Below are 23,603 nucleotides of genomic sequence, written 5' to 3'. Positions count from 1 at the left end.
AACAATACATACGTTAGTAACTTCAAGAAAAATTAAATCAAATAAATCAAATAAGAATTGAAATATAGATTTGGGACCAAACCCTCAAAACTCTCAACCTTTCACATCGAGGTTGAAGGCAACTTCGAAGGCTTGGAGTATTCAAGGCTCGTGAAGAAGGTATGGTGTTTGTTGGGAAAAGTATCAAGGATGTGTGTTTGGGAGGTGATGGGATGTGTTTAGGCTAAGGCTAGAAATAAAGAAAGAAGAGAGAGATAAAACCTTTAGCTTAGAAAGAGGATTAGATGATGATTGTTGGTGATTCAAAAAGGGGTGAAACGACCTCTATTTATAAGGAAAAAAGAGGGTCAAAGGATCAAAAAAGAGTCAGAATCCGACTCGGAGTAAACAGATTCCATCGCTGCGCGATAGGCTTATTGCGGCGTAACAGCCTTGCCGTGGCGCGATGGTGTTGTCGCTCAGCGATGGTTTTTAAAAGATTGAATCCGTACGGAATTCTATTCCCAATAGAATTGGGTTAACTGATATCCGTACGTATTCTATTTTGACCGGGTTTAGGATCATTAAAAAACAGATGTTTTATCCGATGTAAAATTCTTAAATCTTTATCTTTTCAAAAACAGGATAAATTAGAATTTTCTAGAGGATTCTAGAATCTTGTAATAAAATTTAATTGTTTTAGGAATAAAGTAAAGGTTAATGGACCCTCCACATGGTCATTGGGTCGCAGGTAAGACTTGGTTCGGGCTCGGTTTAGTATTTTGGCCATAACTTCTTCATTATAAGTCGGATTTAGGCTTATAATATATCATTGGAAAGCTATTTTCAAACCCCATCCAGCTACACAATAATTGGACCAGGATTATTGACCAAAATAGACTGGTTTGGACGTTTTATAAAGATAACATGAAATAATGATTTTCAAAGACACGAAATGAATGATTTTGGCTTAAAATATTTAAGGAAATGTTAGAAATGGTAAAGGCTAAAGGGAAATTCACAAGACTCTTCAACTCTTCACCGAACTTGATAATCAAAGATGTGAAAGATACTCATCACTAGGTTTGGTTTTTGGGGAGACACAATCAGGTGTCTACAGAAACCCCCATTTTGACTGAGTTTGGAGAAACGTAAGTTTCGAAAACATAAGTCAAAGTATATCGATAGGGACGGAGAATGAATCATAACGTTCTACGATTCTAAATCATTCTTTTTAACACCGATACCTACATAAAGCGTTAATATTATAAATAAAGGAGTTGAGAAACGCGTATCTTGTACCGTCGGGTACACGCCTCAAGGTGACATCTCGTCAGATCAAATTTTTTTTTTACAACCTCCATAATCTTAGGGAACGCCGTCGAAGATCGCCACATCTGGTGCCATCTTCTCAAACCAAGTGACAACCTCCTCAAATCTTACAGAACGCTGTTGAAAACCGCCACATCTTGTGCCGTCTTCAAATTCAGGTGACAATCTCTGCAATCTTAGGAAGCTATTGAAGACCACCACATCACGAGTCATCTTAAAAAAATCAGGTGACAACCTCCGCAATCTTAGGGAGCTTTTGTAGGCCACCTCATCACGACTCATCTTCAAAAAATCAGGTGACAACCTCCGCAATCTTAGGGAACGCTGTCGAAGACCAATTCATCACGAGCCGTCTTCTCAAATCAGGTGACAACCTTCTCAATCTTAGGGAAAGTTGTCGAAGACCACCTCATCTTGAGTCGATTTCTCAAATCAGGTGACAACTTTCTCAATCTTAGGGAAAGCTGTCGAAGACCACCTTATCTTGAGCTGTCTTCTCAAATCAGGTGACAACCTTCTTAATCTTAGGGAAAGTTGTCGAAGATCGCAGTGCTTAACCATCTTCAAATCTTCTCGCCTTCACTCCTGGAAGTGGTATCTCCTCTATCTTTGGAAAATCTGCCGTAAAAACCTCATCTCTCAAGGTCTTACCGAGCTTCAAATTGATTTCCGTAGAAATCTTCCATCTTAGAAATTCTTTGTGATTATGCTCAATCACTGCTCAATTAATGTAATCCACCAATGCTTAGGCAAACTCAACCAACTTAGGTGCTAGTCAAATGTGCTTAGCCAATGCTTAGTCATTCTCAAATATGTTTAGCTAATGCTTAGGCGTACTCAATTAATAAAGTGATCGTCATCAGACCGATCATTAATCAAGTTATCATCGGGCTGATTACTAATCAAATCAAATCATTTATCGCTCATCACGATGATCAAAAGGTGCAAATGCTCATTAAAAGAATCGATTGCTCATCACGAGGCTTGAGTAGATAATTGTCGTCCAGCTAATCGATCCATAAGAATTCAAGTCTGACGTGCCATGTCAGGTTTCATCACGTGGTGACAATCCTGTCGCGTTGCGTTGTTTCTTTCATGCTGCGCTGGAATCAAGGTCAGACTTATTCTGCCCGTTCGGTTTCGTTGTTGTTGCTTGTGCCATTTTGCTCAATCAAATCGCCTCAAATCTCTTGTAAAGGTTACTCGTCCATTAGGGACTTAGTGTACCTGCATCTATATTTTGGACTATAGGACTTTGCTCGTAATGTATTATACATTTATTGACTCAAACCCGGTATCGGGACCGTCCGCAACCAGGCCGAAGAGTGATCCCCCTGTTGGGACTTCCATAAGGCTACCTGACGCGAAGTTAAGGAGAAAGTGGAATCCGCAGATGCAGTGACCTTCGTGAAATATATATCTGCCAACTTTTTCATGAGTTTGGGGGCAGCGATCTCACTAGGGTTACTCAAAAGGTCGGTCTCCGCAACGCTGTTAAAAAGACTAAGAGCACCATCGAAAGCCGGTCCCGGACCAACAATACCAGAATGGCGAAGAAGCGTAGCCTGAAGACCAGAAGACTGCAGACGCGATGCAAGGAAAGCATAAAGCCGAACATCACCCGCTGAATAGACACCCAAACCACCATAAGAAAAAGGTAAGGTGGCAAGTCGCCATTGCCAATCACCAAAGCCAGGCCCCGAAGCTGTTACAATGCGCTCCAAAGAAGCCCGAAGGGCCAAGCAAAAGAAACTTGTGCTGTTTAAAAAAGACGAGGAGGACAAGTGCGCATTATTATTATTATTATTATTATTATTATTATTATTATTATTATTGTTGTTGTTGTTGTTGTTGTTGTTGTTGTTGTTGTTGTTGTTGTTGTTGTTTGTTGTTGTTGTTGTTGTTGTTGTTGTTGTTGTTTTCCATTAGAGATGGAAGATTTATTTTCACGTCTTGCAGCACCCGACCATTGTTCTTGTCGTAGTAAACTTTATCATGAAAATCCTAATTGCCCTTATAATGTTTCTTTTGTGCGTGCTCCGGATGATTTTAGAGACTTTCTGTTATATATGATGATTTTCAGAGATGGTGGGCTTTAAATGATATTTATTGGAAGGTTCATGATGAATATTATCATAATTTGTATAATACGTCGGAGGAATAATCATTGGTTGTAGAACCAATGGTTGAAGAATCATCAATTATAGAATTGGTGGTCGAAAAATCATCCGTTATAGAATCTGTAGAGGAAGGATCATTAGTTGTAGAACCTATGGTTGAAAAGTCATTGGTTGTAGAACCAGTGGTTGAAAATTCTTTTTCCTTTGTTGATTGCTTATTTGTGAGTGTAAAACAATAGAGTCATTATTGGGTGATTATAAAGGATAAGACTACCTCCATGTTCATTCTATTAATTCTAAACTTTTAGTGGAGAAAGTAGAAGGTAGTTGTATATTTTCATCTTTTTTTTATGATTTTTCATTTTACCTTGAGTTTCCATTATTGTGTGCTCCTAATTTTTTCTATGTAAAGATAAGTGTACTTGTAACTAAGCCCTATCCAGTGCTTAGTGACATGTTTGCAGGAGAATTTGATAAATTACTCAAGGCGCTGAATCCTTCTGATTGGAAAAAAAAGTATAGTCGTGCGAGACCTTGATACACTAGCGCTTGCGGGAAGAAAACCCGTACTTTATTGCTTTTTAGTTTAGTCTTTTCTTATTTTTGTGTGTTTTTGTTTTTTTGAGAGGTAAGGAGAGTGTAACTTATGCTTGTGGGAGTTTTTTTTTTTTTTGCAGATTTTGAGCTAGAGAAGAGTTCATTTACGCTGCACTGCAATCGGGTTCGACCGGGCAGAGCTCGGCCCGATCGGCGCGCGTATGGATCAGCAAAACTGCTCAACTTCGACACGCCATAACTTTCTCGTTACTTATCGGATTTTCGCGTGTGACCTATCGTTGAAAAGCTCTTCAAGTATAATTTCTAACCCAATTATAATCACTGCATTCTCAGTTATATATCAAAATTTATGATTGAAGTAGTGCACCTGACTCAATTTTGTTCTTTTTCCCACTAACACTTTGTTTCATTCTTGCCCAAATTTTTTCTAAAGAGATGCATTGCGATCTTCGAGGCTTTGGTGACATTGATGCGGTGATGATGAGGAGTATTCACCTTGACTACTAGCTTCCCTTTAAAACAATGAGGACATTGTTTGATTTATCTTGGGGGGGGGGGGGTTCTCGTGTACGCATGATATATCTTTCACCCTCTTTATTTTTATTTTATTTTTTTTCTTTTGTGTGATTAGACTAGTTTTTTAATTACTTTCTAGGTTAGTTTTTATTTTGATTTAAAAAAAAAAAATCCAAAAATACGTTCCAATGAATTATAGATCATGCTTCCCTGTGCCCCTTGATGAAAATTTTTCGAAATTGTTTTGATATTTGGTTATTGATGATAAATATTATGGATTAGTTAGTCATGATTTTATGTTTGATTGCCTTGAAATCTTAACATGCGTCAATTTTGCCTAACTACTTGTGTATATAATGCTTGACTATTAGTTGATTTGGTGAAGAATGTGTGTTAGTTCGTGGTATGCCAATGAAGTTGAGTATTGGTTTTTAACTCTGAGTAATGTTTGTATGACTCATTATTGTGCATATTGAGGAGGAAAAAGGCGTTTATGCTTTTAGGTGGCCTTCAAACGATATAATATACATTTGTTCCCTTCTTGCTACCCATGTTGCTGTTTGTGCCCTTTTTATTGTTTTAGCTTAGCCACATTACAAGCCTAATTTTTCCCCATTGGTTACTAGTCCCAAGCTTGGCTTGGGGGAGCTAATATTGAGTGAGGTGAGGGAGTTTGTAGTGTGCTTTATCATTGCACAATGTGGGCGGGTTTTGAGAAGTTGTTTGTTCTTGATTGTAGTTTATTTTTGATGAGTTTGAATGTTGAAAATTCTTGAAAAAATAGAGTGTGAAAAAAATAAAAGAGAAGTTCAAAAAAAAAAATGTGAACTTCAAAAGAAAGAAAAAAAAAGAGCAAAAAGAATTTTTTTTGTCAAAGCTCAAGTGTTCTAAATGAAGGTTGCTCAAAAGAAAGAAAGAAAAAAAGAAAAAAAATAAGTTTCAAAGAAAAATTAAAGTTGAAAAGAAAAAAAAAATTCAAAGTTTGTTTGTCCACTCAAGTTTATAATGTCGTATTTGTATGAGTGAAATTGTAAGTGTTGGAAAATTGTGAAATATTGGATTGGTTGTTTGGTGATTTTTTGTAGAATTGAGTTGAGTTATGTTGAAAATGATTGGTCATTATTTATTTTTGACCTTGGTTTTATTAGGATTTGGCTCCCTTAAGCATGACTTTACTCCCACATTTTTCCCAAATTTATCCAACCTTTTACCCTAGTCTTACATTACAAGCTTTGAACACCTTTTAACCTTTGTGTATAGAGTTGCATGAATGTGAAATTAGTTGTTTACCAATGTGAAGAATGATTTGACATATTCCAAGTCGACTATTAGGTTAAGTGCTTGTCTTTTTAAACACACGAGTGTTGTGAGTTTGGGAGGGCATTGTTCACATGCAAAAGGGTTGGTTGGAGAGCGATCGAGTACATCTTTTACTCGCCACATAAATGAGAGTTGAGTGAGTGAGCACTAGTCTTGAGTTCTATATGATCTTGTGGTTTGCTCTATTTGACAATTGTTAGGGAAGATTGGTAATTGGATAAATTTGATTGATCGGCTTTGATACGTGTTTTTTAGATTAACCTTGAATTATATTATTGATTTGACATGTATTTGGGGTGAAGTATTGATTTATTTATTCCTTGATTTGCTTAGGGACAAGCAAAGGTTTAATTTGGGGGAGTTTGATAAGTCTATTATATATATATTTTTATTCCACGTCCCGTGGTCATATTTGTGATTATTTGAGCTCTACGGAGCTTTTTTTTTTTTTTTACTAATATACGTTTACTTGTGTTTTTGTAGAGTTGATATTATTTTTGTAGGAATTTGTAGAACTATGACAATTCTCGAGCTTATTTAGCCACTATGAAGATATTGGAGTTGGAACGTATTTTATGACCGAATATTTTAAGCCCAAGAATGAGTTACAGGAATTTAGTTCGGTGATTAAGGACTCAATTAAGTGAAGAGGTCCAAAGTTTCAATGTTAAATTATTATCATGGACCAACTAGTGTCACGGGCCAAGTATGAAAGAAATAAAGAAGATTTAAGCCCCATTCTTACAAAAAGAAGTTCAGCTTGCTGCTATGCTAACCCGGGCCCAATGGAGTGGACCGAGTCCGAATCGGGCGCACTTACCTGTAGCGCTACTGCCGTAAATTTTAACATGTACCATGGTGCATATAAATCTGTGTGCTCCACCTATTAAATGATGCGTTGCATTGCGTGTAGCAGCAGACCAACAATTACATATATTCTCACTCTTCTCTCCTTTTTCTCTTACACTTTATTTCCTAATTTCTGGTTTCTCTCTCCTCTATTTTTCTCTCTATTAAATTCATTCATTATTTTGTTTTTGACTTAATTCCTTCATCACCATAGTTTGAATTCTTCTTCACCTTAGATTGAATTCCTTCATCACCATTGTTGATCACCAAAGATTAAATTCAAATTTTGTTTTCTTCAACCTTTAATTTGAAGCTTTGTTAATGGAGTTTCTGCAATGAAGTGAAGTTGAAAATGGCGGCTTCAACGAGGACAAGGTGGTTAAGATGACAGGGATGATTATTTTCCGTTGAGATTCCTTTATATAAATCACCATGGCTAGATTTGAGTTTTAGAATATTTAGCTTTCATATTCTTCCGATTTTTTTGTTAGTGATATTTGTGTATTTTATTATGAACAGTTCTGTTTTTGGTTATATTTTGGTATTTTGAACATTTCAAGTTAAAAATATGAACCTATGATAAGTTTCCTATAACTATATATTTTTACTAACATATATTTTTGAAATTATGAACATCTTAATTAAAATTTTGAACATGTGACATTACTTATGAACACTATTTTTTTTAGATCTATTTATTTTTAATCATTTTAAAAAATTTGGCATTCTGTACTTCATCATTTATACATCTGAACATTTGATTCTTTGCATATGAAAATTTATTTTGTTTTCGATTTATGTATTTTAAAAATCTTCTTAAGTTTTGTAATTATGAACATATTATGTGAGATATCTGAACATGTATATGTATTTTATGAATATTTAAGTTAGATCGATATATGAACATAAGTTAATTTGGGTTAAGGAATTATGAACCTCAATTGGGATATGATATATAAAATGAACATTCAATATATTTCAAATGAACATTTAGTACATTATAATGAATCAATATGATCTATTTTTCGTTAACAATTATCTATATAAAGTTGTAAACTATAGTTTCTGAACATGAATATATAAAATATGAACATTATGCTATTAGAATTTGAACATAAAAGCTTTGAAAATAAACATTGAAAATTTTAAATATAATCATTACACTATTTTATAATAAGGATCAATAAATGTGAACATGACTACTCGAATTTGAACATTTGTTATTTGAAAATGAACATTGAAATTTTAAATATGAACACAACACTATTTTATAATGAACATCAAGTTTTTGAAAGAAGGTTGTCTGACTCGGGATAATTCAATAGTTTTGTAATATAAACTGAGCATTTAGTGCATATAAAATGAACATTTCTTTATAAAATATGAACATATGAAATTTGATGTTTATGTTCTTGTTCATTTTTTTAACGTGTTCATATTTATTTATTAGATATTCATTTTTGGTAAAGTGTTCATATTTTTTTTAGTAAATGTTTATATTATAGACGTGGTACACCTATTTCTAGGTGCACCATGGTATACATAATAACTATTATGATACTGCAATCTGACTTTGACTTCTTTGGAGTTTTAATTATTAGTTGGGCTTTGTTACAAAAAGCCCAGCTTGTTTTAAAAGGAGTAGTACGTAGGCCTTGGAAGGGGGATTCCTTAGTTTAGTTATGTTAGGATTTACTTTTCTTAATTTATCTTAGTGGAGGAGTTTTAGTACTCTTAGAAATCTTTTTTAGCTTATTTATACTTCTTGCTAGGCTGAGGTTTCACGTAAGTTTTCTTAGTGTAATTTAGTTTTCAATTGTCAGATTCTTTTAGATTTAATTAGTGTAATTTTTGTTGCTTTAGTTTTAGTATTTATTTACTTTGTTTTAACTTTGTTTTATTGTTTTCATATTAGTTTTATTATTATTATTTTTTATTATACTTTATTTAATGGCTTTGTTTAGTTTAGTTTTAATTATGCACAAGTAGTTTAGTTTTAGGATTTTTGGGGGATCCATAATTAATATGAAGGGATAAATTATTATTGTTGGTTATTGATGTTGCATGATAATTTCTTATTGATTTGTTTTTATTCTTTACAATTGGATTATGATTCGAGCAGATGTGATTTGATTGTAAAAAAATAGTAATATTTAATTGATGAATCGAGCAGATGTTAATTTGGTGTTAAGGCTATTTTCAATAGGAACTTAGATCTAGTAAATTAAGAGATCTTGTTAGATCTATGTTGATTAATAAATTGCAAGAGCCTGTTAATCATGTTAATTGCAATTTCGATTGTTGATTGTTATGTTTAATTCCCGGAGTATTAATTATTGGTGAACCTATAACCCTAGGTAGAGATGGCAATGGATCGGATTCAGATCGAGTGGAGCTTTACCAACATCCGTCCATTATTCCAAGCATTCCATCCACATCCATCCGTCACCCGCTTTACCCATCATCCATATCCGTCCGTCCATCATCCGCAGATGAAACGGGTGAAGCGGATGACTAATGGATGAGTATTTAAAGTGAAAAAAATCCACATTTCCTCTAATTTTTTTTTTTTTATTTATACAATCGTTTTTTATTTTATTAATAAAAAAGGAAACAATAACAACATATTGTTTGAAAAAATCAATTTGCAAGAAAAAAGTATGTAATTTTCTTGCACATTTCATATTTTATTATTAAAACTCTTAGACAAAAAAATTTAATATATGTTAAATGGGTGGGTGCATGGTTAGCGGGTGAAGTAAAGCATCATCCACATCTGATCCGATCCATCATCCGCTCCATCCGTCACCCGCTTTTCATCCATTTAATTCGGGTGTTCGGCCATTAACTTAAAGCGGGTGGAGTGGGTTGGCGGATATCCATATAATATTGCCATCCTAACCCTAGGCCTTTTATTATTGATTATTTCCTTACTTTAATTATTGTCATAGTTTAATTCCCATAAAATCTTACTTGTTCCCTGATAATTTAGATTAAAATAATTTATTAGGAATAGAAGAACGCTTTTTCCCTGTGGAATTGACCCTGCTAACCTATCTATATTAGTTAAAGGAATTTAGGAATTACTTTTGATTAGGTTATACGACTTTATCCTGTCATTGGCGGCTCCTTACTTTTATTTTCCCTTATTGTATAACGTCAAATCCCCGTGATTGCCAAGCATATTCACAACATGCTTAAGTAGGCGCGTTTCAAATTATGCCTACACAATGCCTCACGTGGTTAATAGAATTTTGAGAATTTTATTTGTCCGAATTTCGAATTGTAACTTATTTCATTAATATAAATCGTATAGTTACATTCAATAAAAGTAATTGCAACACTATGCATTACACAAAATTTTAGGAAAATTATAGGATTGGGATCAAATGAGGAATTTTATAATACTTTGTATAAAGTACTATTAGCGGGATCTAGGAATATATTTAATTGTTAATAGGAGAGAAATAATAAAAATAAATAAAAAGTTATGGAATTAGGGTTGGTAGAAGAGGAATAATAAAATATTTGTGCAAGTGAAGTTATTAGGAGAGTGAAAAATTAAAATAATAGTGGGTCCTTCCCAAATTAAAAGAGTTACACTTATTGTAAAATAAACGTAAAAAGAAAGTTTTGCAATTATTATAAAAACGGATGAATTAGAATGTGAAAAGGGCGAAATAATAAAGAAAAGGCAGGAGAGGGGACAATAAGGGGAGAGAAATAATTTAAAATGTAATATTGAAGACCAAAAGTAAGACAAATATGTTAGTTGAGATGAAGTTCTACAAGAGGGGGGGTGAATTGTAGTAAGTTCCTAATGACTACTTTTTGCAGAATTATAAAATAGAATATTAAAGGAACTTGCAATGCACACAAGATTTTTACAAGGAAACCTTCCAGGGCCCAACAGGAAGTAAAACCTCGACCCTCCAAGGAATTTCAAAACCAAATACTTCACTATAATAGGGCAACACTCCTAGTTACAACCTATTACAATCACAGACCTTTCTCACAAGTTCCTGACTGAACTTGCTACTCGATATGTGTACGGATTTTTTCAAACCCAACTTTGAGCCCCACTGTAATCATTTTTAAGCATGGTGGCGTCCAAAGGGAAAGAAGCTAGAGATAAAAGAGTCGCCAACAAGTTTTAGGAACCTGTAAACCGTTCACGGGTGTGAAGGTTACGCCCATTCACGATCACGGAGATCGCTAACTCCATAGTGGACCGGAACCATGACTGGATATTCGGGGATGATGGTACGAATCCAACTTAAAAGAGATTGAACCTGCCCTAAATCGGCCTCTAATTAATTCTTATGATATTCATGTGCGCTTTTTGATCAGCATACATACATCAAGTTAGCCCTAAACCTGTTTAATCTATGTTGGTTGATCATTAATGCACAAATAAATCTATTATTGGCGATCACTTGAATTAAAATCGTATTAGCCTAAATAAAATTATTAATTATCTTATTAGGCGTGATTTCAAGTACAAATTCCCTTTAAACCTGCAAGAAGGGGCGTGATCAAGCAATAACAATTAATCATGAATAATCTAGCAATGTATAATTGACACAATAATCATCACCATAAAAAAAATTATAATAAAAAATCATAATCTCATCAAAACACGATTAGCAAGATCCTAGGCATGATACTAAACGGATTAACAAGATCAAAGCTTTAACCTAAACATGATACTAAAAAGCATGATATTAGAAATATTAGTTAACACTCTAAACATGATACTAGGAATCAATTTCAACATCCTACATGATACTAGGAATCAAAAGAATAATATTGTAAGCATGATTTCTATATCAAAATCGAGGAATAAGGATACTAGATTTACTCACTTTGATGCATCGTATCTCTTTCTATCAGAACAATACATACGTTAGTAACTTCAAGAAAAATTAAATCAAATAAATCAAATAAGAATTGAAATATAGATTTGGGACCAAACCCTCAAAACTCTCAACCTTTCACATCGAGGTTGAAGGCAACTTCGAAGGCTTGGAGTATTCAAGGCTCGTGAAGAAGGTATGGTGTTTGTTGGGAAAAGTATCAAGGATGTGTGTTTGGGAGGTGATGGGATGTGTTTAGGCTAAGGCTAGAAATAAAGAAAGAAGAGAGAGATAAAACCTTTAGCTTAGAAAGAGGATTAGATGATGATTGTTGGTGATTCAAAAAGGGGTGAAACGACCTCTATTTATAAGGAAAAAAGAGGGTCAAAGGATCAAAAAAGAGTCAGAATCCGACTCGGAGTAAACAGATTCCATCGCTGCGCGATAGGCTTATTGCGGCGTAACAGCCTTGCCGTGGCGCGATGGTGTTGTCGCTCAGCGATGGTTTTTAAAAGATTGAATCCGTACGGAATTCTATTCCCAATAGAATTGGGTTAACTGATATCCGTACGTATTCTATTTTGACCGGGTTTAGGATCATTAAAAAACAGATGTTTTATCCGATGTAAAATTCTTAAATCTTTATCTTTTCAAAAACATGATAAATTAGAACTTTCTAGAGGATTCTAGAATCTTGTAATAAAATTTAATTGTTTTAGGAATAAAGTTAAGGTTAATGGACCCTCCACATGGTCATTGGGTCGCAGGTAAGACTTGGTTCGGGCTCGGTTTAGTATTTTGGCCATAACTTCTTCATTATAAGTCGGATTTAGGCTTATAATATATCATTGGAAAGCTATTTTCAAACCCCATCCAGCTACACAATAATTAGACCAGGATTATTGACCAAAATAGACTGGTTTGGACGTTTTATAAAGATAACATGAAATAATGATTTTCAAAGACACGAAATGAATGATTTTGGCTTAAAATATTTAAGGAAATGTTAGAAATGGTAAAGGCTAAAGGGAAATTCACAAGACTCTTCAACTCTTCACCGAACTTGATAATCAAAGATGTGAAAGATACTCATCACTAGGTTTGGTTTTTGGGGAGACACAATCAGGTGTCTACAGAAACCCCCATTTTGACTGAGTTTGGAGAAACGTAAGTTTCGAAAACATAAGTCAAAGTATATCGATAGGGACGGAGAATGAATCATAACGTTCTACGATTCTAAATCATTCTTTTTAACACCGATACCTACATAAAGCGTTAATATTACAAATAAAGGAGTTGAGAAACGCGTATCTTGTACCGTCGGGTACACGCCTCAAGGTGACATCTCGTCAGATCAAAATTTTTTTTTACAACCTCCATAATCTTAGGGAACGCCGTCGAAGATCGCCACATCTGGTGCCATCTTCTCAAACCAAGTGACAACCTCCTCAAATCTTACAGAACGCTGTTGAAAACCGCCACATCTTGTGCCGTCTTCAAATTCAGGTGACAATCTCTGCAATCTTAGGAAGCTATTGAAGACCACCACATCACGAGTCATCTTAAAAAAATCAGGTGACAACCTCCGCAATCTTAGGGAGCTTTTGTAGGCCACCTCATCACGACTCATCTTCAAAAAATCAGGTGACAACCTCCGCAATCTTAGGGAACGCTGTCGAAGACCAATTCATCACGAGCCGTCTTCTCAAATCAGGTGACAACCTTCTCAATCTTAGGGAAAGTTGTCGAAGACCACCTCATCTTAAGTCGTCTTCTCAAATCAGGTGACAACTTTCTCAATCTTAGGGAAAGCTGTCGAAGACCACCTTATCTTGAGCTGTCTTCTCAAATCAGGTGACAACCTTCTTAATCTTAGGGAAAGTTGTCGAAGATCGCAGTGCTTAACCATCTTCAAATCTTCTCGCCTTCACTCCTGGAAGTGGTATCTCCTCTATCTTTGGAAAATCTGCCGTAAAAACCTCATCTCTCAAGGTCTTACCGAGCTTCAAATTGATTTCCGTAGAAATCTTCCATCTTAGAAATTCTTTGTGATTATGCTCAATCACTGCTCAATTAATGTAATCCACCAATGCTTAGGCAAACTCAACCAATTCTTAGGTGCTAGTCAAATGTGCTTAGCCAATGCTTAGTCATTCTCAAATATGTTTAGCTAATGCTTAGGCGTACTCAATTAATAAAGTGATCGTCATCAGACCAATCATTAATCAAGTTATCATCGGGCTGATTACTAATCAAATCAAATCATTTATCGCTCATCACGATGATCAAAAGGTGCAAATGCTCATTAAAAGAATCGATTGCTCATCACGAGGCTTGAGTAGATAATTGTCGTCCAGCTAATCGATCCATAAGAATTCAAGTCTGACGTGCCATGTCAGGTTTCATCACGTGGTGACAATCCTGTCGCGTTGCGTTCTTTCTTTCATGCTGCGCTGGAATCAAGGTCAGACTTATTCTGCCCGTTCGGTTTCGTTGTTGTTGCTTGTGCCATTTTGCTCAATCAAATCGCCTCAAATCTCTTGTAAAGGTTACTCGTCCATTAGGGACTTAGTGTACCTGCATCTATATTTTGGACTATAGGACTTTGCTCGTAATGTATTATACATTTATTGACTCTTGTGTACGTATGTTAGACTTATGTATATATTAGTCTTTATCTATTTATTTACTCTTTTAGCCTTTTTTCAATTTTTATAACTATTTTTGTGCATGTACGTGTGTGATTTTATGATAAATTTTGCGCATAAATTCCTTCATTTTTATTATTATTGGAGGGTATCTGACTTTCTCCCCCCAAAAAGAAAAAATGAAAAAAGAAAATGAGGCAAAAATAAGTTTAGAATTAACTTGAGAAATTCCCAAATCAATTAGGATTAAATCAAAAGGTTGAGTCATCATAGGAAAAGGTGAATTATATGTGGGAAAAGTGAAAAAAATTAAATAAAATCCTAAAAAATCAAAGTACAAATTCGAGTCAAAATCAAATCAGTGGATTAATTAGGACTTGCTTTTTGTCACGGACGTTAGGTTTTATAATGGTGCGACAACTCTGTCGCGGGGTGATGGATTTGGGAAATTCCAGTCCGAATACAATTCGATTTCTGCTTCAATTTTGCTTATAAAAATCCCCCAAATTCGCCATATTTATGTCCAATCGAGTCATTAGCTTTCTAAAATCTTCTAGTTTTCATAATTTAGTAGTCATGTCTAGAAGTTTTTGTGAAATACCCGTGAGTGGTGTCGGGCTTTGACCACTAGCGAAAGGAAAGAACTTGATTTTCTCAACATGAGTGGTCTATTGGGCAATAAAGGGGTAGATCGTGATAGTGATTTTATTCATACTGCCATAGAATATTGGTACCCCAACACTCACTGTTTTAGGCTACGAAACGATGAAATTAGCCCCCTGTCGGAAGAATTTGGTGTTATGTTTGGTTTTCCCTCTTTAGATCTTGCAGTAATCCCCATAGTGTGTGAATATTACTATAAAGATTTTGAGCGTTTTTATTATCATAGGGAAACCGATTTAAAAACTACAATTCATGGAAAAGAAGTTGATTTAAGAAAATTCGCGTCTTTTTTCTTCAATAGACCTAAGTCTAATTATTTTCACATATATATGAGAAGAGTTTTTCTTTTCTGCACAATTAGCCAATTCTTGTTCACTAGTGGTAGTATTCATATGGGTCAAGCTATATTAGCGTCTTTTATGGAACAAATTGATGCTGGGAGGAATCTAATGACTTTAATTATTGGAGAAACAATGCTAAGTTTAGATGATTGAAAAAGGATCCCAAAGCACCAGTTCAAGGATCACCAATATTATTACAGGTAGAAATCAATACTTTTAATTACAGAAATAAAAAAATTTAACTTTGTAAAGTATTATAATTTATTTCTATTCTTGCAGATTTGTAATGAAAAGACTTGGATTGATCATTCCTCATGATAACATCGAAAAGTACACTCCTAATTGCCTTGTGAGAAGGAAGAAACGATTTTCCTTAAAGATGGGACGCCAGGAGTGGTGTAGAATTTTTGAAGCGCGCGACATCTCCATCAAGTGGGTCGTCCCTTGGTGGAAGATCAAAAAGATGATTAGAGTCAATACTCAACCTTCCTGCCGTATTCCAAGCTTATCGAAGTTGAATTTCTACTACCCTTCTAGAGTAATAAGACAGTATGACCTTGCTCAAACCATCCCTTCTAGTGATCATCATCGACCTTATGAGTACCCTGTATCAAAGAATGTTGAAAGGTTTGACGGTTATTGGTGTGGTAGACCCTTATGGAATGATGATTCCGATAGAGTCCCTCCCCCATTGTCTAGAGAATACAAAAAATGGTTACTTGGTCGAAATCAAAAAGTTAAAAACAAGGTTCGAAGCACAAGTTCTAAGGGTTTGGAGAAGAAAAACATAAAAGACTGCTTAGGGGATTAGAAGGTTCCTCCTAAAGATCATTTGGGTTTAAAAATTGAATTCAAGACTCCTATCATGCCTAAGAAGAAAAGTGTTGTAGAGGGTAGAGGGAAAAGGAAGGCTAATCCTATTGAAAAGGAAAAGAAGGCTTGGGTTGAGAAGAAGGTGGGGGTCTTTACTAAAGGGGAAACTTCTTCTTCTAAGCTTTCAGTTCGCTCATCTAAAGGTTCCTTATTGGTAAAGGAGCTAGAGGATGAGGAGGATTCAGACAAAAATTGGAAAAGGTTTCGAAAGGAGAAGAAAGATTAGAGCTTTGCTTTACTTTTAATGTTATTAGACAATTTTTATCTCCAAGTTAATTTTATTTTCATGCTTTTAAATCATCAATAATGTACTTTCAATTTTAATTCAATTATTAATGCAATTTTTAGCTTTAAATTAAATTAACTTTATTATTTATAATATTCCTTATTAGAAATAATATTTCAAGCAATGGAAACAGCTTAAGTAATTTCGAAAACTATCAGAGTAAGGAAGTCGAAATATTCTCAAAATAATTTGAAACTGTTGCAATTAATCGCAGTTTGCCTTGGAGAAAAAACAATTTTGTCGCTGCGCGATGGCTTTCGACGCGGCGCGTCATATTTAGTTTGTTGCAATTTTCTTGATTTTCGCGATTCTGAGTTGATTTCTTATGTAAAAGGGCAGGGTTTTGAAAATTTAAAGTGGTCACACCCTATGGAAGGGTTTCCTACGTATCCTTGTTAAGGAATCAGGCCAAACGTAGCTCTGTTGGGTATGGAACTCATTAAATCACGGGTAGAACTTCTTGAGTTGGTCAAGATTTGTCTTGTTTGAGAATTTATTACCATCCATATCTGTTAATTTAGCTGCGCCTGCAGATAGGATAGTTTAAACAATGTATGGTCCAGACCAATTAGGCCTAAATTTGCCTATTGGGTCTAGGACGTTCTTTCTAAGTGCTTTTAACACCAAGTCTCCTTCCTTGATGTTTCTTGTCTTGACCTTTTTGTTAAAGTGTCTAGCCATACGAGTTTGATAACATTGGACATGATGTAAGGCATCTAGTCATTTTTTATCGAGTAGAATTAACTCTTCATATCGTGCCCTTGTCCATTCGACTTCATCAAGCTTACTTTCCAATGCTATGCGCTAGGAAGGTATTTCTAGTTCTACAGGTTGTACGACGTCCATTCCATAGACTAGGGACAACGGTGTAGTTCCTGAAGATGGACGGATTGATGTGCGATAACCTCAAAGAGCGAAATGGAGTTTGTCAGGCCAATCTTTGTAGCTTTCTGTCATCTTTTCGATGATTTTCTCTAGATTCTTATTGGCTGCATCAACTGCACCATTTTCTTGAGGTCTATATGGAGAGGGATGGTGATGTTGAATACCATACTTTTTAAGTAGGTCTTCACACTCTGCTTCAAAGTGAGTGCCTTTGTCACTTATCATTTCTTGTGGGACTCCATATTTACATATGATGTTCCTTTCAATAAAGAGTACCACATGTTTTGCGGTGTTTTTTGCATAGGATGCTACTTCAACCCATTTGGTGAAGTAATAGATGGCAACAAGGATGTATCCATGACCTCCTGTTCCAGGGGGAGTAATTTTTCAAATAATATCTATTCCCCAAGTTGAGAATGGCTATGAAGATGTGTAAGTGTAAAGGAGAGATGGTGAAATATGTTGCAAATTGGCATATATCTTGCATTTTGCACATCTTTTTACATATTGATGGCAATCTCTGTGCATAGTAGTCCAGTAATAGCCTTGGCGCATGACTTTCTAGACTAGCATTTTACCATTCATGTGTGTTCAATATGCTCCTTCATGAATGATTCTCATTGATCTTTGAGCTTCCTTCTTACCTACACATAGGAGAGCTCTTCCTTTAGGTACTATTTTATGAAGTTCATTGCTTATGAGTACGAATTGTGAGGCTAAGAGTTTTAAGGCGCGCTTCGCTCTTTTGTCAGCATTAGGTTTCTTCTTCATCCTTCTTGGGTTTCTTCTTCATCCTTAATAGCTTGAATATAAGTAGTATTATGCCTTTTCTCTATTGTTAAAGGCATTTGCTCAATTCCCTTAGGAATTCTAACCATCGAGGCTAGTCTTGCCAAGGCATTAGCAAGTTGGTTTTCTTCTCTTGGTAGGTATGTGTATTCTACCTTTTCGAGTTGATTAGTGAGAGTTTCCAAATAGGTTTTGTATGGAGCTAGGCTTTCACTCCTCACCTTCCATCTTTTGGAAATTTGGTTGATGATAAGAGACGAATCTCCGAATATTCGGAGCTTTTTGACTCCCAATGCCAAGGCTGTTTCGAGGCCTACCACACATGCTTCATACTCTGCAGCATTGTTAGTGACGTCGAAATCAAGCTTTATTGAGATTGGGACATGCTCTTCTTTAGATAATACTAGTAAGACTCCTACGCCAAATCCTTTTTAGTTGGATGGCCGTCAAAGTATAACGTCCATGTAACACCCCGTATTTTCAAACCACTATTTTATGTGCATTTCAACCTATTAAACCTAATTTCTAATTTAAATCTCAATTTCTAAATTGAAATGTTAATTAATTATTAAAATCGTTATTTTGATTTAAGGGTCATCCCAAGCTTTTGAAACCCTAATTATATTGTTTTGTCGAAACGATTGAAAGTTATTATTTAAAAGGTTTTATATTTGAGTTTTAATCATTTCAATTATATTTGACTTGTTTGAGTTGATATTAGCCTTAAAGGGTGATTCCTTAAGTGTAAGCATCAATTCAATAAGTGTTACACTTAAAATGTATTTTTGATATTTAACCTTTTAAAATTGATACGGGTCATCATGGGTGATTCTTTGACTAAAGTGCCAATTTAATAGGTATGAAATGATTTGAGTTTTTAAGACGTTTTACGTTCAATGGTATTAATATCGATAAATAAAGTTGTATTGGGTGATTTCGTCAACTCGTTTATCAAATTGATTTTATTTATAAACTATTCTTTTATTTTATATTTATAAAACTCATTATAATGCCCTTTTATTATCTAGGTCATTATAGATGAATAATATTATTGGTTTCACTTTTCTTATTTCTTTTATGTCGCTTTTCTGTGAATAAGAACTTTATATATATGTTTGTAGCATAATTTAAATTATTGTTTTCCTTATTATTATTGTAATTATTATTGAGATATCAATACTATAATATATATTATCGTTTTTAAAAGTGTTTCAAATCACCTCCCGTTACATTCCCTTCCTAGTCTAGTTTCGGGCCAACTAGAATTTGTTTAAGGATCGGGTTTTGCCTTAAAGTTTTCATGACTAAATTGATTAAGATAGGCTTGTTTATTAGCTTCATTATCCCATTCTTAACCCTAAACTAATCTCTAAAACTAGACCAATAAGTGTTGCTTGATTAGGGCTTGTATGAGAGTAAATTTTCAGGCCATCTTCACTAAGCTTACAAGGCTGCATAGGATCTTATTGCTGCTCGGTTTTCCACCTTAGTAACCCCCCAATTACACCCTCAATCAATCTCATTCAAACACCATCTAATGCTGTCCAAGACCTTTCTTCTTCCTCTCCTTAAAACATACAACACTTGATGGATTGAGCGTTCTTTTTGGCTGATCACATCTCTTCAGTTTCTCTCCTTCTTCGTCAAAATTTTTGTGTAATATCAAGGCTCAAACAAGGGATTTTCGTGGGTTGCTGCTGCTATATTTCCCCTCAAGTTCGAGCACTCAATTGTCCTCAAGAACACCAAGAAAAACGTGGTGAATGGAGCTTCGTTTGGGGCGGTTTGGTGGGCAACCCTTGCTGCACTTTAATCTGATTTTATGGCCTTCAATCAAGAGGTAAATAGCTTTATTCCCTTGGGTTAGAACTATTGGGTTTTAGGGTTGAATTGATAGGTAGAAACATGGCTAGGATTAGGTTTATTTCTGATTTTCGTTCACTTTGTTGCGGTTGAAATTTGTGTTATGTAGAACATGAATTAGTGATTATAATCCATGTTATTATGCCCAAAATTGATTGATATCAAAGCCTTGATGTATGATCTTTGTATGATGTTTTTAATGAGTTTATACATGGTTTTGAGGCTCAAAATGCACCATAGGTACTGCTGAAATGTTACATACCTGTCATGAGTTGTGTTGTGGTTGTGAGGCATGTTATCCTATTTTATTGGGCTTATTCTTGCTGGTTAATGTGTAGTAGCATTGTAGGGATTTTTAGGTATAAGTTCCATTTGTTAAACCTTGATTTTGGGCATGTTTTGGACTTGTTCTCGAGCATAGGAAACCGGAATCCGCGAATGAGTTACAGCAGGTTTGGGGTGTGAATTACGAGTCTTAAATATGATAATGTGGTTTAATTTCATGCCTAAATTGAATTAGTATCATGTTAAGCTATCACCTAATTAATTTGGCATGATTCTAAGCAAGTTTGATTTGTTTTAATGGCCTAAAAGTAAGTATAGGAGCTGTTGCCATACATTGTGAAGGGTGTGTAATTAGAGAATTTGTATTATATGTTTTGCCTAATTTCGAATCCCAAATGAATGGTTAACATGACATATTATGTTTTTAGAGTGTGTAATAAAATGGGATTAGCTTAATTTCATGTTTAAGGTGGGTTTTTGGGGTGTTTTGCGTGAATGGTACTGCTGGAACCTTAATTGGGGCTGCTTTGTTCGTGATTTTATTTAAGCATGTTAAGTCATGAATTTTAAGTCCAAAATGGTTTTATATGATCCCTATTGAGTATATGTATGTTCCCTAATTTCTATTTCATATTTGAAGCATGTTTGGTTGGGTTTTTATGATGATTTTTGGACTTATATGTTGCTACCCTGTTTGTAGTTTGGATTTTTTGTTTTATCAAATGAATTTATAGAAATTTTATTATAACTATTATACATTAGTTGAAATTATATTTTAAATAAGTGATGAGTGAAATTTTGGATATTATAAACCCCTAAAGTGAAATATTTTGATGTGTGTTTGAATATGGGTGAGTTTCAAATTGTATTGTCGACGTCGTAATGCTTTGGAGAAGGATAACACTGTCTTTAGCATCACTTCGCCAAGAGTTGTGAATGCATTTAATTTTTGAATTTCGATAATTATTTATATTCTCGAACTTAGACGATACCTTTTGTGGTTTATTAAGTTTAAATGTCTTTTGAAATGGAGTTTCAATTGAATTTCAGAAATATGATTTTCTTATGCAGTTTTAATTGAGCGTAAGACCATTTAGGCTTCTCTACAGACTTTTGAGTGAAATATATTATATTAAGTATTTTAATTGAATTTGAATTGTGTGTGGGGCCATAGTCGGGTGTGAGGCCGAGTTGCTTCCCGATGGTTAATGAACATGCTAACTACCTGTATTGCGAGTCTTAGGTAGCTCAACCTAGGCTAATTGTTGTTGTCCGGGGGTGTGTAAGACCTTATAGGGCATCTACTCAATCTTAGGCACGGTCTCTGCGAGATGACCGGGGGTTCGTCCTGAAAAACCTTAGGAAGTGGATTGCGAGGCCACTAGCGTTCCCACCATGCCAGTTCTACTATTTTTATGGTTTTGAGTTTGAAGTGTTGAAACTATGAAATTATTACTTATTTTGAAGTTTATATAAATTATGAGCGAAGTTAACTGTTTTAATATCGATTTTTCTTGTTTTAAGTTTATTCTGAAATATTTCATAGTAGTATGGTTTGATGGTTTTAAGTGATTTCATTTGAGTTTTCAAGTTGTTTGTGGTTGTGGTTTCTTTCTACTAATTTGAGTCAGAAATCTTCTATTTCTGATTTAAGGGAGAAATGCTAGTTGCTCCCCACTGATTGTGGAACGTTGTTATAATTTGCAAGTTTCATTTGTTTATTTGATCTATGAGACGATGGGTTGAAAATTAAGAGTTTAGAAACCAACTTTTTGGCTTGTATGCCTTTGTTGTTAGTTGTTTGTTTAAGTTCTTTGAATTTGTTTTAGTTTGATTTCAGTTTGGGCAATAAGGGTTGTTTTGCCCTTGACTTTTGAATGTAATTGATTTGCCTATGATTAAGTTCATTTGTTATTGTCTTTTTCTTCACTTAGTTTGTGCTAAGGTTAAAACAACTTAATTTGGATGTTTGAATGACTTAAATTTAACTTTTAGACCTAGGTGAAGCTTGACTTTGTCAATCGAAGTTAAGTAGCTTCCCGTGCAGGCATAATTTCGCTAACGCTTCTAGTTCTGAAAGGACGAGGTGTTACAATCCAAGTATCATCCTTAGTGACCATTAACTCTTCATCTGGAAAGTCATTTTCTTGTACTTGTGTAGAGTCTTCAATTGGGAAGTCTGCCAAGAAATCAGAGACTGCGGATCCCTTGATAGACTTTTGGGGCATGAACCTTAGGTCAAATTGAGCTAAGTTCACTATCCATCTTGATATTCTTCCATTCAGTGTAGATTCCTCAAACAGATACTTGAGGGGATCCATTCGAGACACTATATGGACTATATGGACAAGCATATAATGTCTTAACTTAGTTGTGGCCCACACAAGTGCTAGGCACAACTTTTCAAGTGGTGTGTGGCGAACTTCATATTCAAGCATCTTCTTACTTAAATAGTAAATTGCGTTTTCCTTTCCTTCTAATTCTTGTGCAAGCATAGCCCCCATTGTTTCTTTGGTGAATGTCAAGTATAGGCAAAGAGGAATGCCTGGTAGTGACGACCCTAGTACAGGAGGATTTGCAAGGTAGGCTTTGATCTTATCAAAGGCTTCTTGGCATTCATCGTCCCATACTACTAGCACATTCTTTTTGAGTTTCTTGAACATTGGTTCACATATCATGGTGAGTTTTGATATGAACCTACTTATGTATTGTAATCGGCCAGTAAATCCTCGAATTTGCTTTTCGGTTTTGGGCGGTGGGATGGACATGATTGCCTTAATTTTAGTGGGATCTATTTCAATTCCTCTAGAGCTAATGACATAGCCTAGAAGTTTTCCTGAGGTAACCCCGAATGCACACTTGGTGGGATTTTACCTCATGTTGTATTTCCGAAGCCTTTCAAAGAATTTTCTCAAGGCTACTTGGTGTCTAGGGCGATCCTTGGATTTCACGATCATATCATCCACGTAAACCTCGACTTCTTTGTGCATCATGTCATGGAGTAAGGCAGTCGCTGCTCTTAAATACGCGGCACCCGCGTTTTTCAACCCGTATGGCATTACCGTGTACCATTAAGTGCCCCATGTTGTTATAAAAGTAGTCTTTCCCATGTCTTCTTCCGCCATGAGAATCTGGTTGTAACCCGCGTACCCATCCATAAATAAGAGAAGTGCATGATTGGCTGTATTATCTACTAAAATGTCGATGTGTTGTAGAGGGAAATCGTCCTTTGGACTAGCCTTGTTAAGATCCCTATAGTGGACGCACATTTTTACTCTACCATCCTTTTTGGGAATTGGTACCACGTTGGGGACCCGTTGTGGATACTTTGATACCTTGATAAAACCTGCGGTTATTTGCTTTTGAACTTCTTTTTTTATTTTAAGTGCTACGTCGAGATTCATTCGACGTAACTTTTGTTTTACAAGTTTCATTCTCGG

This window comes from Chenopodium quinoa, unplaced genomic scaffold (assembly GCF_001683475.1).
Source record: "Chenopodium quinoa cultivar QQ74 unplaced genomic scaffold, ASM168347v1, whole genome shotgun sequence".
In the NCBI taxonomy this organism is placed as follows: domain Eukaryota; kingdom Viridiplantae; phylum Streptophyta; class Magnoliopsida; order Caryophyllales; family Amaranthaceae; genus Chenopodium; species Chenopodium quinoa.
This window is presented reverse-complemented; position numbering follows the sequence as displayed.